Raw genomic sequence first — 15,060 nt, forward strand, 5'->3', positions numbered from 1 at the left:
CTACGAGCCAAGGATTGCAGGCACCCTCTAGAGGCTGTAAAGGGCAAGGAAATGGCTTCTCCCCTGGAGCCTCCAGAAGGAATGGGTCCTGCCAACTCCCTGTCTTCAGCCCAGGAAAACAGCTTTAGGATTTCTGGCCTCCAGAACTGTTAGAGGATACATTTGTGTTTTGTTTTGCTTTGTTTGCTTTGCTTTGCTTTTTTGAGATGGGGTCTCGCTCTGTCACCCAGGCTGGAGTGCACTGGCACAATCACGGCTCACTGCAGCCTCAATTTCCCAGACTCAAGGGATCCTCCCACCTCAGCCTCCTGTAGCTGAGACTACAGGTGTGCACCACCATGCCTGGCTAACTTTTCTATTTTTTGTAGAGATGGGGTCTTCCTGCATTGCCTAGGCTGGTCTCAAACTCAAGGGCTCAAGTGATCCTCCACTTTGGTCTCCCATAGTGCTAGGATTATAGGCGTGGCCACTGCGCCTGGCCCCATTTGTATTTTAAGCCGCCGAGTTTCTGGTAATTTGTCATAGCAGTAGCAGGAAACAAATAACAAGTATCGGGTAATGGCCTCTCTTATTACACTTCCATTTGTCTATTCAAAGCTTTCTAGGCTAACTGCCAGGAATACAGGGATGGTATAGCTAGAAGTTCTATATTCAAGGAACTTACATACATCTAAATATTATAATATAAAAAGTGAAATGAGAAATTGCATGAACACACCACGGATCCAGCATCTTGCGCCTTCAGAGAGAAAGGGGATGGGTTCCCTCTCAGGTTAGCAGAGAAGACGCTGTGAAGGGAGTCAGCCGTGAGCCTGGTTTCCACAAAGGGTGCAATCTGGATACGTGGAGACAGGGAGGAAGGGCTGGCGGAGGCGGGAAAGGGTGAGCTGCTCACAAAAGAATGCTTGTGCATGCTCTTATTGAACGTGTAATGCATTGGTGCTGGTCTTGCTATGAGAGACCCAACGGTGAGCCTAACAGTGTGTCTACCCTCCAGGGACTCACAGCAACCAGGACAATAATTAAGAGATTGTCATAGAGCAGGATGCCCGCCACCATCAGGGTGAGGGGTGCCGTGAGAACCAGAGCAGGGCTCCAGTCTGGGTGGCTGGGAGGGATGGTTAGAGAGGGGTTCCTGGAGGAAGAGACACATAAACTGAATCCCAAAAAATGAGAAGCTGGCCAAGCAAAATGGGGGAAAGGAGTGTTCCAGACAGAAGGAACAAAGTAGGCCCAGAGGCAGGTGGGGTTACAGGTTAGGAGGGAGAGGTTGAAGGGCGGCAGAGGAGGAGGCGGGTCATGGAGAGAATTGGGGCTGGAGGAGAATGGACAGGCTGGGTCCACAATGGTCAGCTGGCAAAGACAGTTCACCCAGGAAGGATGGTGGGCTCCAGGCGGCTTTGAGGGCCCCATTGAAGCTGGAAAGCGTGGCTGTGTTGTGTGAATTTACTCTGATAATGCTCGACAGACCCAGGAAAGGATTGCTCTGGAGTAGGGTTTAGCCAGATAGACGGCCATATGTCATGGGAGTTGGGGATCCTGGTCAGACTCGGGGGAATGATGGAGAGGGAAGAAACGAGCATAGGGAGAGAAGGAAGTGAAGTGAGATCAGTGTGTTAAAGGACGGGTATAGTGAGAGAACCTGGGTGACAGCAAGAAAGAGAAGAAGAGCCAGGCGTGATCTTCTGTACACTGTGAAGGGAGTCAGCCATAAGCCTGGTTTCCACAAAGGGTGCAATCTGTAATCCTAGCACTTTGGGAGGCTGAGACAGGTGGATGGCTTGAGCCCGGGAGTTTGAGACCAGCCTGGGCAACATAGCAAGACCCCATCTCTACAAAAAATACAAAAATTATCCAGGCGTGGTAGTGCGCACCTGTAGTCCCAGCTACTCGGGAGGCTGAGGCAAGAGGATCATCTGAGCCCAGGAGGTCAAGGCTACATGCAGTGAGCCAAGATTGTGCCACTGCATTCCAGCCTGGCTGACAGAATGAGACCCTGCCTCATTAAAAGAGAGAGAGGAAGGCATAGCCACAGAGCAGGAATGTTTGAATAGAACATTCCAGAGGCAGAGCCACCTCAGGAGATGACAAGGACCAAGGACCAAGTGTATCCCTGGCACCAGGTGGCTGAAGTAGAGGGAAGAAGAAGGAGGTTGGAGACAACATAGAGAAAGGAGAAGTCAGGTGGTGGGTGGGCCCTACCTGGGCCCCCGCAGGCAGGCGGGACACTGTCAGGCCCTGGGGAGGAGACAGTCCGTGGGCCAGGAGGCCATTCCAAGGTCAATTTCCATGGAGTGGGGGAGAGCGTGTAGTGACTGGACTCCAAGACACTTGGGGGAATGGGGAGAATGGCAGTCCCCACGGCTGCACGGGAAGGGCTGGTCCTCACAGAATAGCAGCAAAGACTCATTCATTCCAGGAATGGAAAGAATGCCATGTTCTTGGAGCCTGGAGACAAGGTGTGAGAGGCTGGCAGCGGCTGGGCCACCGGGACCTCATCAGTGATAACCCTGTGATCAGTGCTCCAGCCCCTGCAGGTTTCCTGGAGAGCAGAGTGTCGTCAGAAGGCCTGGAGCTGAGCCAACAGGCAAGATCCAGCCTGCACATGTGTTTAATTTGAACCACATGGTATTTTTTACAACTCCAAGCCCCCAGGCTCTTGAGTTGGTTACCAGTACTGAAACTCCCCATTGGGAGCCAGCTTTCCAGTTTCTTTTGAAAGTTTGGAAGATCCAGCAACACTGATTCAATTTCATTCATTCAGCAGATATTTATTAAGCATCTACTTTGTCAGACACTGTTTTGGGCACTGAGAATATGGCAGTGAACAAAAGAGAGGAACATCCCTGGGCCCCTTGGAGTTGACCTTCTAGGGTCCCCCCAGGGCTCCAATTCTTTGGTGCTGTGTAGCAGAGGCGCCGTGAACAGGGCGCCCTCCCATCAGGTTCACACACATGGCAGCTATGGAAGGTTGAGTTTGCAACCCCTGATCCAGACCATCCCTTCACATACAGTCTAGGAAACAGAGAGCAGTAAGACCTGCCCCAGCACACCCAGTGCGACTCACAGCAGCCACACACAGGAGTAGGCTCAGTCATCTCATTTAATTGCCTGACTCCCTTGTGAGGTCTGTTTCAGGATGTCCACTTTCTAGGTGAGGAAGAGGAGACTAAGGAAGGCAGTGCTTGCTCAGACTGCAGAGGCTGGATTCACCCAACTCATCTGACTCCAACACCAATGTGATTTCCAAGCCCCCAGGCAGGAATTCACTGGGCAAAGGCTCTGTGGCAAAGTGGCAAAAGTAGGCAGGAACAGGCAGGAATAGAGAGTGGGAAAGGGAAAATAATACCTGATTCCTCTTCTATTCCGAGGGAGCTGACCCACATATGCCCTCCTTTCTTCTTTTTCAGCCGGCCTTAAGCAGGTGGCTTATCAAAATCCTTTCGAGGGCTTGCAAAAACCAATCCCACACTCGAGAAGAATGTGCTGGCCAGTGAAATCGGACAACATTGCTCACAGGATGTAATTCAACGGTAGACTGCAGCCACAACCTGAGAACTCAGACACCTGATTTATGAGACGCACATAAGTAACGTTTACCGAAGCCCAGCAAATGGCCCCACAGTGGGAGAGAAACTGGCAAACCCGTACAGTAGAATTCTGTTGCCCTTCTGTGGGGAAGGCCAGTTATTCATTTACAGAGGGAGAAATTTCTGCCTTGACTAAAAGGATCGATGCTGCGGGAAAAGGTAATATATCTGAGTTCCCATGGATCTGGTTGAAAGGTTCGCCTGGCGTGTTCCACATGGGGCCAGGCCCAGGCCATACCTGTGGTGCTAACACCTGGGGTGGAGGGAGGAATTAGCAAATAGTCTTCCAGCATCCCCAGCTCCAGCACCCATGTGGGCTTCCACTCTCTCCCTGAGAAGGGCCAAGTAGAAAGAGAGAACAAGTTTCACTCCAATCCGTTCCCAGCTTCGGGTCTGTCCTGGGCTCCAGAACCGCGTGATCAGGGGCCATATGTGGCCTTCACTGCTCTCTGCAGTGGGAAAGTAAGAAAACTGCCCCCACCCTGCCCCATCATCACCCCAATCCATCATGGGGAGTGGGTGGCGCTAAGGCCCTCCAAATCCCAGCCTCGGGGAAACTCCCTGATGTTGCAATGGCCACAGGCAGGCTCTTGTTCTCCGGAGATGAGTCACAAGTCTGATGAGGAGCAGGTCGGAAGCAGCCCTGGAAAGTGTTCCTCCCCACCCCTGCTCCCACCACAGCTCCGAGGAGCCTGGGCATCCAACCAGGGCTGATCCAAGCCCTTGGCTCCGGCTGAGCTCCGCTCTGGCCTCTGTGCACCTTCAGCTCCTTCCTGCCCTTCTGTTTCCCTGTGCCTAGCCCCTTTCTCCAGACCCCCTTGATTCCTTCTCAGCACCCTCATGCCTCCCCGGACCACCCCCAGCTCAGGCCCCTGCCCAAGAAGGGCCTCACCGCGGGGCTGCAGAGTGCACGGTGCAGCCGGTCAGAGGCCCAGGTCTCTGAGTCGCACATACCACTGTTCCAGTCCTCACTCCACCACCGCATGGGCCTGGCCGACCACCGAAACTCGGCATCCCATCCGTAAAATGGGAATGAGGAGAGCAGTGCCTCACTGTGTCGTTGTGAAAATTAAGTGACCCAAAAGGATGGCCTTATTCCCTTTTTGGAAAGAGGTAAGGGGCAAAGAAAGGGAAGGAAAGGCGAGAAAGGACAAGAGGAAGGTCAAAGATGTATGTGAGACACCAGGACGGCGCCACCCCAGCAAGCACCAACAACCATTTTCTCCTATGAGCAGAAGAGGCTTTAACTATGACTGAAATGAATGCATGTCAAAGCACAGTCTGAATAAAATCCCAAAAATGGTGTCCGTGTCACTCTCCTGGTTGTGATATGGCACGATCCTTGTGTAAGATGTTACTATTAGGGGAAACTGAGTAAAAGGTAACGGGGCTGGGCACAGTGCTCATGCCTATAATCCCAGCACTTTGGGAGGCCAAGACAGGCAGATCACGTGAGCCCAGGAGTTCAAAGACCAGCCCAGGCAACATGGTGAAACCCTGTCTCTAGTAAAAATACAAAAATTAGCCAGGCATGGGGGTGCACACCTGTAGTATCAGGTACTTGGGAGAATGTGGTGGGAAAATCAGTAGAGCCCAGGGTTCAAGGCTGCAGTGAGCCATGATTGTGCCATTGCACTCCAGCCTGGGCAATAAAGTGAGACCCTGTCTCAGAAAAAAAAAAAAAAAAGAATGAGTACAAGACATCTTTCTTATCACTGTATGCAAATCTACTAAAAACCTTAAAAAGAACGCATCATTAAGTTCAACCACTCTGCCTTACAGATGAAGAAACCAAGGTCCAGAGACAAGCAGACTTGTCCAAGGTCACCGAGTAAGCAGGGCTCCTGCTGAAGGGCTCTGTTCAGACCCAAGATGCCCGCTGGGCCCTGGTGACAGGTCTCAGTCTCAGGCTGAGGTCAGAGAAGAGGCCTGAGTGCCAGGGGTCTCATTTGAGTGGCCATGATGATTGCAGAGACTCCCTATGGCCAGGATTGTGTTTAAGGCAGTAAACAGGAAGCCAAGCCTACTTTTCAGGAGCTTCAGGGGACAGAAAACTATCAGGAAGGATCGGTTGGGACCCAGCAAGTATGAGAGGAAGACATTTCAGGGCTTCAGTCAACAAGGGGCTCAGTGTACTGTAGCTGCCAAAATAGCTGCCAGCTCTCAGCTGCATTAAAAGGAGTATAGCCTCTAAAATGAGGGAGGTCATATTCCCTTAATTTAGCACTGGACAGGGTCCATTAGGAGTATTGTGTCCAGCTCTTGACTGATTCCAAAGACAGGGATCAGACTGGTGAGAGGATGCAACAGCACACCCTCCAGACACATGGCGGCAGAGGGCTTACCACAGAAGATAAGACTTATGTGGAGAGAGGAACAAATGCACTTAGTGTTACCCCAAAGGGACCAAAGAGAAAAAAATTCTGAGAAACAATTTCTGTCTTAATTTAAGGATGGGCTCTTTGACAGGCAGAGCTGTCCCATGATAGAACTGATGGCCCTCAGTGACGTGGGTTCCTGGTCTCTGGAGGAGCCCAGCAAAGCTGCAGGATCTCTTGGCAGGAGGCTGCAACAAGAATCCAGGAAGTGTCTACTGCACACTCACCCTTGAGGAGCTCACTGCATGTAAGGGAGGCAGAAAAGAAAAGAGATCATTCCTCAGTGTGAGATGTCTCGTCATGGGGTGACGAAGTCTGCTGCAAGGAGTTCCAGAAGGAAAGGGGGTTCCTTGAGCTGGATCTTAAAGTTAAGTAGGACAATGAGAGTGTTGGCGACCTGCAACCTTTCCCTCACCCAAGTTCTCAGCCAACAAAATCAAGGGCTGGAAGATGTATGCCAATCCCAAGGAGTGACTGTTGTCCTCTGGGCCATGTGAGTCAGTGAAGACTGAACAAGGAAGTGGCATGTTTGGAACTGCATTTCAGAGAGATCACTTTCACTAGAATATGGATGATGGCTTGCACAGTGTATCAGTTATCTATAACAGTTATCTATATCAGTTATCTATAACAAACTACTCCCACACTTAGTGGTTTAAAACAACCACCTCAACTCATAATTCTGTAATTGGCCATTTGGGTTGGGTTTAGCCGGGTGGTTCTTCTACTGGTCTTGGCTGGGCTTACTCATGAATCTGTGATCAACAGCCAGGCAGCTAGTCACTCTGCTTCTGGAGAATGGGCAGGAGGCTGCAGCAAGCACAAGGCCAACATCAGATGGAATTAAAACCCACTGATGGGGCCGAGAGTAGTGGCTCACACCTGTAATCCCAGCACTTTGGGAGGCTAAGGAGGTCACGAGTTCAAAACCAGTCTGGTCAACATGGTAAAACCCCATCTCTACTAAAAATACAAAAATTAGCTGGTCATGGTGGTGCATGCCTGTAGTCCCAGCTACTCGGGAGGCTGAGGCAGGAGAATGGCTTGAACTTGGGAGATGGAGGTTGCAGTGAGCTGAGATTGCACCACTGCCCTCCAGCCTGGGTGACAGAATGAGACTCCATCTTAAAAAAAAAAACAAACAAAAAAAAACCCACTGATGGGTTAGGTGAAATTATGGCAGACTAGGGAGTACTCCAATCCTGACCTCCACAATCTAAGACAGAATCAGAGCAGCTTCTTCATTCATGGCTTTGTGTGTCCAACACTTACTGAGTGACCAATACATGGCATGTAAAAGTAAAATTGTAAAAGTAAAATATAAAATCCCACCTTCAGTGAGTTCACAGGATGTGAAAAAGCTCATCATGCCCATTTTATAGACGGAAAAACTGAGGCCCAGAATGCTTTGCCCCAAGACAGAGCAACTTCGTCAGTGTGAGGTCTGGGATCAAGTGCCAGCTCTTCTACTCTGAGTACTGTAGCCCAACACAGTGCTCCCTAGAAAATGGTTCCTGAGCAGCTTGTCTTCTGAATAGAAGTGCCATTTGGTCAATGTTGATTTGGGGTTGGGAGCTGGTGAAGGGCAGAAAATTCTTCTTCCTCATTCTTCTGTGGGAGACATTACTACTGCTCACTGAGAATTCCAGTTCTCCTCTTCTGAAAAATGGGAGGTTGAAGGTGCTAAACTTCCTCACCCTATAGAGACTAAGAATGGCTTCTTGCTTGCTTTGACCAATGTAAGCAAAATTGTGTGTCACTTCTAGGCAGAAGAAAATTCAAGATCATAGTCCTCCATTCTTTCTCTGCTGTAGAAAAACCTGAAAAGCTATGTTAATATAGTGATATCATTAAGATCTGGGGACTTTATCAGCCTGAACCTCTGAGTGACTAGGAAAAGCAAAGTTTCCTACCAACCTACATCAAACATGTAGGTGAAGAGAAAATAAACATTTGTTGTTTTAAACCACAGAGAGTCAAGGGTTTTGTTACTGCAGCAGAACTCAGCTCATCCTGACTAACTCATCAGGTTTTGATGAAGAGGGATTGCTCCCTAAACCCTTGGCTTCTTCCCCACCCCTGACTCCTCTCCCTGGAAGAGGAGTGACTTCTCTGATTATCCAGTTTCAAAAAAAAAAAAAAAAAAAAAGGAATTGGGCCTGGCCTGTAGAGCTCAGTTCCTTACTCCATTCTCACTCTTTGGGAAGTACCTGACTGCAGATTGGTCTTCTCTTGCCCATAAGGTAAGCATAGAGTTAAAGGCTCTGCCCTAGTGGGGGAAGTCATCAGCATTGCCTGGGCCTGCATGAGTCAGACTGATTCTGGGATTCAGTATCAAAAAGTCTATTTTCTGGCCATGTGCCTGAGTGATACCTTCCAACCTAGCCCTTATCAGTAATAAAGAGGAGAGTGCAGGCCCTGTGCACTGACTCCACCATCTGCCTCTTTAGTGCAGAACTCATGAGGGAAAACAGGAGTGTCTTCACACCCCAGCTCCTATTATCCTGTCCATCTCTTACTATAGAGGATGCAAATTTCAAATATCTGTTATCCCTTGGAGAAAGCTTGTTGGTGAACTACACATCTGATTCATGGGAGATTTTTCACAAAATCCTTAGTAATATCTTGGTGAGTTCTGATGTAAGGTGTATTAGCCTTATAGATATTTTGGACTCGATAGTTCTTTGTCATGGACGTCTGTCCTGTGCCTTATAGGATGTTTACCAGCATCCCAGGCCTCTATGTGTTAGACGCCCAGAGCAGCCTCCCTCTCCTAGTAGTGGCAACCAGCATGTCTCAAGACATTACAAATGTCCCCTACGGGGCAAAATCACCCCCTTCCCCAGCTGAGAACCACATTTTGCTGATCTGATCAAGTTATTCAACAATAGCCTCAAGGAAAGCCTGGTTGTCTGGAGAGACTTCTTGGAGGTGGTAGGACTGAAACTGAATCACAGGTTCAATCACTCGCCGCTGGCAGAGTCCAATTAACAAGAGCAAGGCCTGGTATAAAGAAAGTGGTTTATTTCCAAAGCTTCACTTAGGGGAAGAAGTACAAGCTCCTGCCTTAAGGGTACTGCTCTGCTTCTGGGGCAGAAAGCAGGGGCTGTTAAAGTGGGACTTGGCATGAATGGCACGCAGGGGAGGGAGCGGGCAGGTGGGGGTCTACATGATTCTTCCAAGTTCTGCCTGCAATGGTGCCAGCTCAACCATCTGGCAGAGCAGAACTAGGTTGTAACGTGGCCCGTTGTCTCGAGATACTGTCCAGGTGGGAGAGAGTTTTCTAGCGGGCATACTTGAGGTTGTAAATTGACTAATGTCTCTCGAGGCAGTCTCCTGGTGGGAGAGGGGCTGGGCTCTGGAGCTTCTAAGCAAGTACATGGTTAGATAAGCTTGCCCTGTAATGAGTGTCTAGTGAAGGGAAGGTTATAAATTGCATTTCTAAAGAGCTAAGTAGGAAGTGGGGAACAGGGGGAAAGGGGGAAAAAGAAAAGAAGAAAATAATAATTTAAAAAATCCAGCTCACTCTCTTTCTCTTAGAAAAATTGGTCTTCAGCTCTTGAAGAATTGGACTTTATGAAATGAAGGAGGGAGGCCATGGTGCTGGGAAGGAAAGAGTGAGCAAAGGGAGGCTTGGAGGCAGGCGCTGATGGGATGGCAGGGGAGCAGGAGGATCACACAAACTGCAGCTGGAATGATGACATAGCCAACCATGCACAATCAGTCCGAACCATCTCTGGCATGCATTGCACGTACAAGTATTTGCTAACATCATTAGAGCAGAATCTCTCTGTAAGTGCAATACGTGGCGTCAGCTTCTAACAAGTCGCTATTATTGATTTTGGGGTCTTTCCCTGGTGTTTCACAACACCCCCAGCCAATGCCTTGTGGCTTCTTCCAGTGTGATTTTCCCTTCACTGTCCTACAGCCAACCTTGTGGCAGGCAAAATGTAAGACTGGGAAGCGGTGAGAAAGGAAGAATGGGATTCATCCATCATGAACAAAACGCCAACGTTCTTAGAACAATCAGGATCCAGTGGGACCAGGGGTGACCTTGAGGGAAGTAAATCAAGCATGGAGATGCCATGTCAAATCATGTCTTTATTTAAAATTTTGAGGTTTCGTTCATCATGGATGTTTTTGCATTACTTTTTATTTTTTTAAACTTTGCATTATTGTTTGATGATAGATGTGCTCCCGCCTTAGACTTTGCACCCAGCTGAGAGCCTCACTTGCCTCACCCTAATCCCACCCTGAGTGGGAGGGTGGGGGCTGCATTTCCAGCAGAGGTATCTGGCAGAGAAGCTTCCGCAGGCTTCTATTTCACACTCATCTGTAGACAATCCTCAGAGAAGACCACAGAAGCTCTTTATCTGTATACAAAGCACATTTCTATTCTCTCATGCCCCAAACATGGGCTTTATCAATCTGCCGTGAAAGTGCCACCAGGGGCAATTTTCATGTTGAGAGACGGCCTGGTGTGCTGGCCCCCAGCCCCATGTTTACAGCAAGAAATTAATCATGGAATAACATGTTTTTCTTTTTAATCCACGCAGTGTCCTTGACTAAGAGGAAGCTGTCACCGACAAGCCTCGTGAAAGAGTTAGGATGGTTAGGATGTTTCCAAGTCCTTCCCACCGCGCGTGGGGTCGGAATTTGCACGGGCTCGGGTTCCATGCTTGGTAGGGGGTGATTTCCAAACCAAAGTTCCACAGAGAAGAGGGCGGGCGCCCCCTGCTGGCCTCAGGGGCAGACTGCTCTTTCCCCAGACATGATTCTGCATCCACTTTCTCTCAAAGCAAACCCTTACCTGGGATTCACTACAGATCCGTTCCAAAGCGAAATAGAACACAGAAACAGGACAAGGCCTCTTGAAAGGGGTTGTTTAAAGATCTCTTCAAAAAAAATTTAAAAATAAACCTGTTTTGTGGGCATGTCAATAGATACTTCTATGGGAAGGCAGTTGACAATAGCTACACAAATTTCAAATGGTGTCCCATATTGACACAGTGTTACCCCTTATGGTGATTTATCCATCAGATATACTTATCAGAAATGGAGAAGCAGCAAAGTTAAGTGGCTCAAAGTGAACCTTTAGGGCGGAGATGTGGCTGAAATTCCAGTTCATTGGCACCAAAGCAAATGGAAATAAAGGCTGGGCCACGTTAAGATTGCTTTCCAAATAGAACGCGGTATGGACAATTAAGAAGAAATTAAAACAGAATCTGGTGTCAAGAAAATAGTTATGTCCTGAAAGAGTGGGAGTTGAGGAGGAGTAAAACTTTAAACTGAAATGGAGGCGTGAGGGAAACTGTATTTGGCCTTTGAAGTGTTTATTATTAATGGAAGGAGGATTTCTGTCTACAGCATTAGAACATTGATACTGTATTGAAAATAGCATAGATGTTGGCATTTTTTTCACTCGTCTTTTACTAAATGCTAAACAGTTTATGGAGGGATTGCCTTGAAGTCTCCATCACTGAAAATAACTGGGCCACATCTGGGCTGACAAAATGTTCACGTTAAGAGTTCTGGAAGTCAAGTGAGTACTTTGCACTGAGCAGTTGTGTTTTCCTCTATACTTCAGTGGAATCCAAATTTGAAAGAATGGTTCATCCTCTTCTGGTAGCCTTAGAAATTCTTACTGTAAGGATGCACTAGTGTTCATTTTTCTCAGTTATTCCAAATCTCAAAAAACTTGGCCTCCAACACCTTTTGAAACTGATTTTTAAATACGACCCTTATTGTATCTCTAAGATTAAATTTCCTTGTAAGTAGGCAATCCTAAATATCAGGCTAAAAAGGAGCTGGCTCCCCCACCTACCCCGATGCCACCCCGGATCTGTGTTTAATGCCAGGGAAGCAGAAGTCCAGACACCCAGAAACAAGAGAAGACCAGGTGGTGTCTTCAAAACCAGGAATTCCAACTCTAACACTGCTCTCAGTGGTGTATGTTCCTTTCCTCAGCATTGTGAACTGACACTCAAATCTCTGGGGGAGCAAAGCAAATTGATTTACATTTGTAAGGAACAAATGGCTGGGATGATTAACTGTTTGGTCTCTTGCATATTAGAGTTTGCCATCTTTCTTTTTTTTGTCTTTTCTATGGTGTGGAGAGTTTGATGTCTTCTCACTGGATTCTGAGCTCCCTGGGAGCAAGAACCATATCTTTGCTCTCTAGCGCAGGCATTTGCACACAGTAGGCATTCAAGAAACGGTAACAATATCTAAGTCTTACATCATACTTACCGTGTGCCAGAGAGACACTGTTCAAAGCACTTGAATCCTCCTACCAATTGTATTATTATTTTATAGAGAAGGAAACTGAAGCACAGAGAGGTTAAGTAACTTCCCCAAAGCCACACAGATCAGAAGTAGTGGAGCTTGAGTTCGACCCCAAGTAGCCTAACTCTAACGTCTACACTCTTAGCCACTGTGTCATGGTTCCCAATCTTGTCTACACATTAGTCCCCTGGGGAGCTTCAAAAAATATAGCCTAGGGACTGGGATTTAGCTGGTCTTGGGCATGGCCTGTGCTTTGGCATTTTTGAGAGATCCACTGGTTCTCATGTGCAGACAAGTTCTGAGACCCAGTGCATTACACTGCCCTGCCCCATTCACCAGCAGATGTTTGCTGAATGGGATTTGCTCTGTGTGGAACTGCTTTCAGGGATATAAACAAACAAGCCCAGGCGAAAATACTCCTAACTCTGGCAACAGCAAATTATCTTCCAGTGCAGCAGAATGTAATTCCAATAGAGCATGTAAGCACATGGGTCTGCAGTCAGATATTCCTGCATTCAGAGTCTAAATGGGCTGGTTATGATCTGCAGGTAGCAGTCAGGCCAGGTGCTCACCAACCTCACTTTCCTTCCTTCCTGGGTACACAGGTAGACTCCATTACCCATGTTTCCTGTTGGCTGTGACCATGTGACAGAATTCTGACCAATGTGGGCATAAGTGATGTTTGCTCCTGTCTCCCTGGCTACGTCCTGGCCATAAAAGTGGTCCTCCTGTCTCTCCTGTGCAGAGATCCCAGCTGGGGATTCTGAGGCTCCAGGGGATGCAGAGCCACAAGATGGAAGGAGCCTGGGCTCCTCCATCACTGCTTGAAGGAGAGCTGTCAGATATTCCAGAATGCCAACCGGACTTTCTGTAAATGAGAAATAAACCTCTCTTTTTGTTAAGCTGCTGAGATTTGGGGATCTAGCTGTGTCACTAGTGACTCATGTCCCTTAACAAGTACATGGTGTGGCTTGGGATAGGTTACTTAACCTAAGCCTTAGTTTTGTCATCTGCAAAATACAAATAATGGTACAAATATGAACAATACAAAATAGATTCGCTCTCCTCTCTTCTGCCCTTCTCCACTTTGCCCTCTGCCCAGAACCCTGTGCCTTATGGACTGGGCATGAGCCAGGTTCTACCCATGGGAGGCTCCAGCAGGAGATGGGAGGGCAGGAGAGTGGGGGTGGGGGTCTATCTCTCTGGCTGCTTCCCTCCACCTAGGGTCATAGCTCTGGTCAGGCAGACCTCTCTCAGCTATTAAGTTTTGGGAATTGCTCCCTTAGTCTTTTCAGGACTGTGGCTGTGCCTGGTGTTCAGTCTCTTGAGAGATGGATGAAGAAGGAGGGGCATCCTAATGCCATTCCCATAAGGAGAGCCACAAAAGGTGAGGAATGGCCATTGGTTCACATGACTTTGAGGCCTGGGCAGGCCCAGAGCTGAAAGGGGATTAGAGAAGAGCTACCAAGTCTTCACTTGGCTCAGAGACAGCCACGAGGTGCCTGTGGGCTTCCCTTACCCTGTGCTGCCCACCATGTGCTGAGTATTTCCTTCCTAGCACCTGTCTGTCACACGGAGTGGTCACATCTCTTGCTGGGACCCTGGCTGATACTGAATGTGAATGTTACATTGTCAATACTGATACTGAATGTGAATGTTACATACCCTGGCTGATACTGAATGTGAATGTCCCCCTGCCCTGGTGAATGGGGCAGGGCAGTGTAATGCACTGGGTCTCAGAACTTGTCTGCACATGAGAACCAGGGGATCTCTCAAAAATGCCAAGGCGCAGCCCACACCAAAGACCAGCTAAATCCCAATCCCTGGGGTGTATTTTTAAAGCTCCCCAGGGGACTAATGAGCAGACAAGTTCGGGAACCAAGACACAGTGGCCAAGAGTGTTGTCGAGTGCCAAGAAGAGGAGTCGCCACATAGGAAATATTCAATGATGAACTTTTATTTCATATATATTTATATTTTAAAAAATATTACAAGTATTGCTAAAATCAAGAAAACGTGAGCTTACATTGAAGAAAGGACATCTGTAAGTAGTAATCATTTGATCTTGGGCAAAGAATTTCCCCTCTCCGGGCTTCGATTTCCTCACCTGCAGACAGGACTAGATGACCACTCAGGTTCACTCATTCATTCATTCACTCATTCACCATTTGCTGATCCCTGACTCTGGGCAAGGCACTGTGCTAGGCACCGGGTCCCTAAGTCCCTTGCCCTCCTGAAGGAAGTCAAACAGGGAAACAGACATGGATCTACAGTATGTGGGGAGTGCTGCAAAGTTTAACAAAAAAAAGGAAAGCATGCTATAGTGGGAAATAGAGAGGAAGAGAGGGTGGCCAGGCTGCCTGAAGTGGAGCCTCTGGGCTGAGACGGCCGGAGCAGCCAGAGATCCAGACAGAGCATCCGAGTTGGGGCGGCCATAGCGCGTTCTTGCCCCAGGCTGTGCATGATTTTCCCCAGGAGAGCTCTTAGCCCAGTGATTTTTTAACAGGGGCTTTTTTTCATATTTGGCATATTTGGCCACGTCTGGAGACATCTTTGGTTGTCACAACTGGGGGAGGGGAGTTTGTTACTGGCATCCAGTGGCCAGAGGCCAGCGGGGGGTGGGAGGGTGGCAACATCCCCTGCATCCTACAATGCACAGGCTGGTCTCAAATGTCAACTGCTGAGGTGGAGAAACCCCACTTTAGCCCCATTCTGAGATTTTGCTTTAATCAGTGTTAACTGCGGCCTGCGGTGCAGCATTTATAGAAAGAAATCTTCCAGGTGGTGCTAACCCCTACTCACGGGCA

This window comes from Gorilla gorilla, chromosome 15, assembly GCF_029281585.2.
Source record: "Gorilla gorilla gorilla isolate KB3781 chromosome 15, NHGRI_mGorGor1-v2.1_pri, whole genome shotgun sequence".
NCBI classification, from domain to species: domain Eukaryota; kingdom Metazoa; phylum Chordata; class Mammalia; order Primates; family Hominidae; genus Gorilla; species Gorilla gorilla.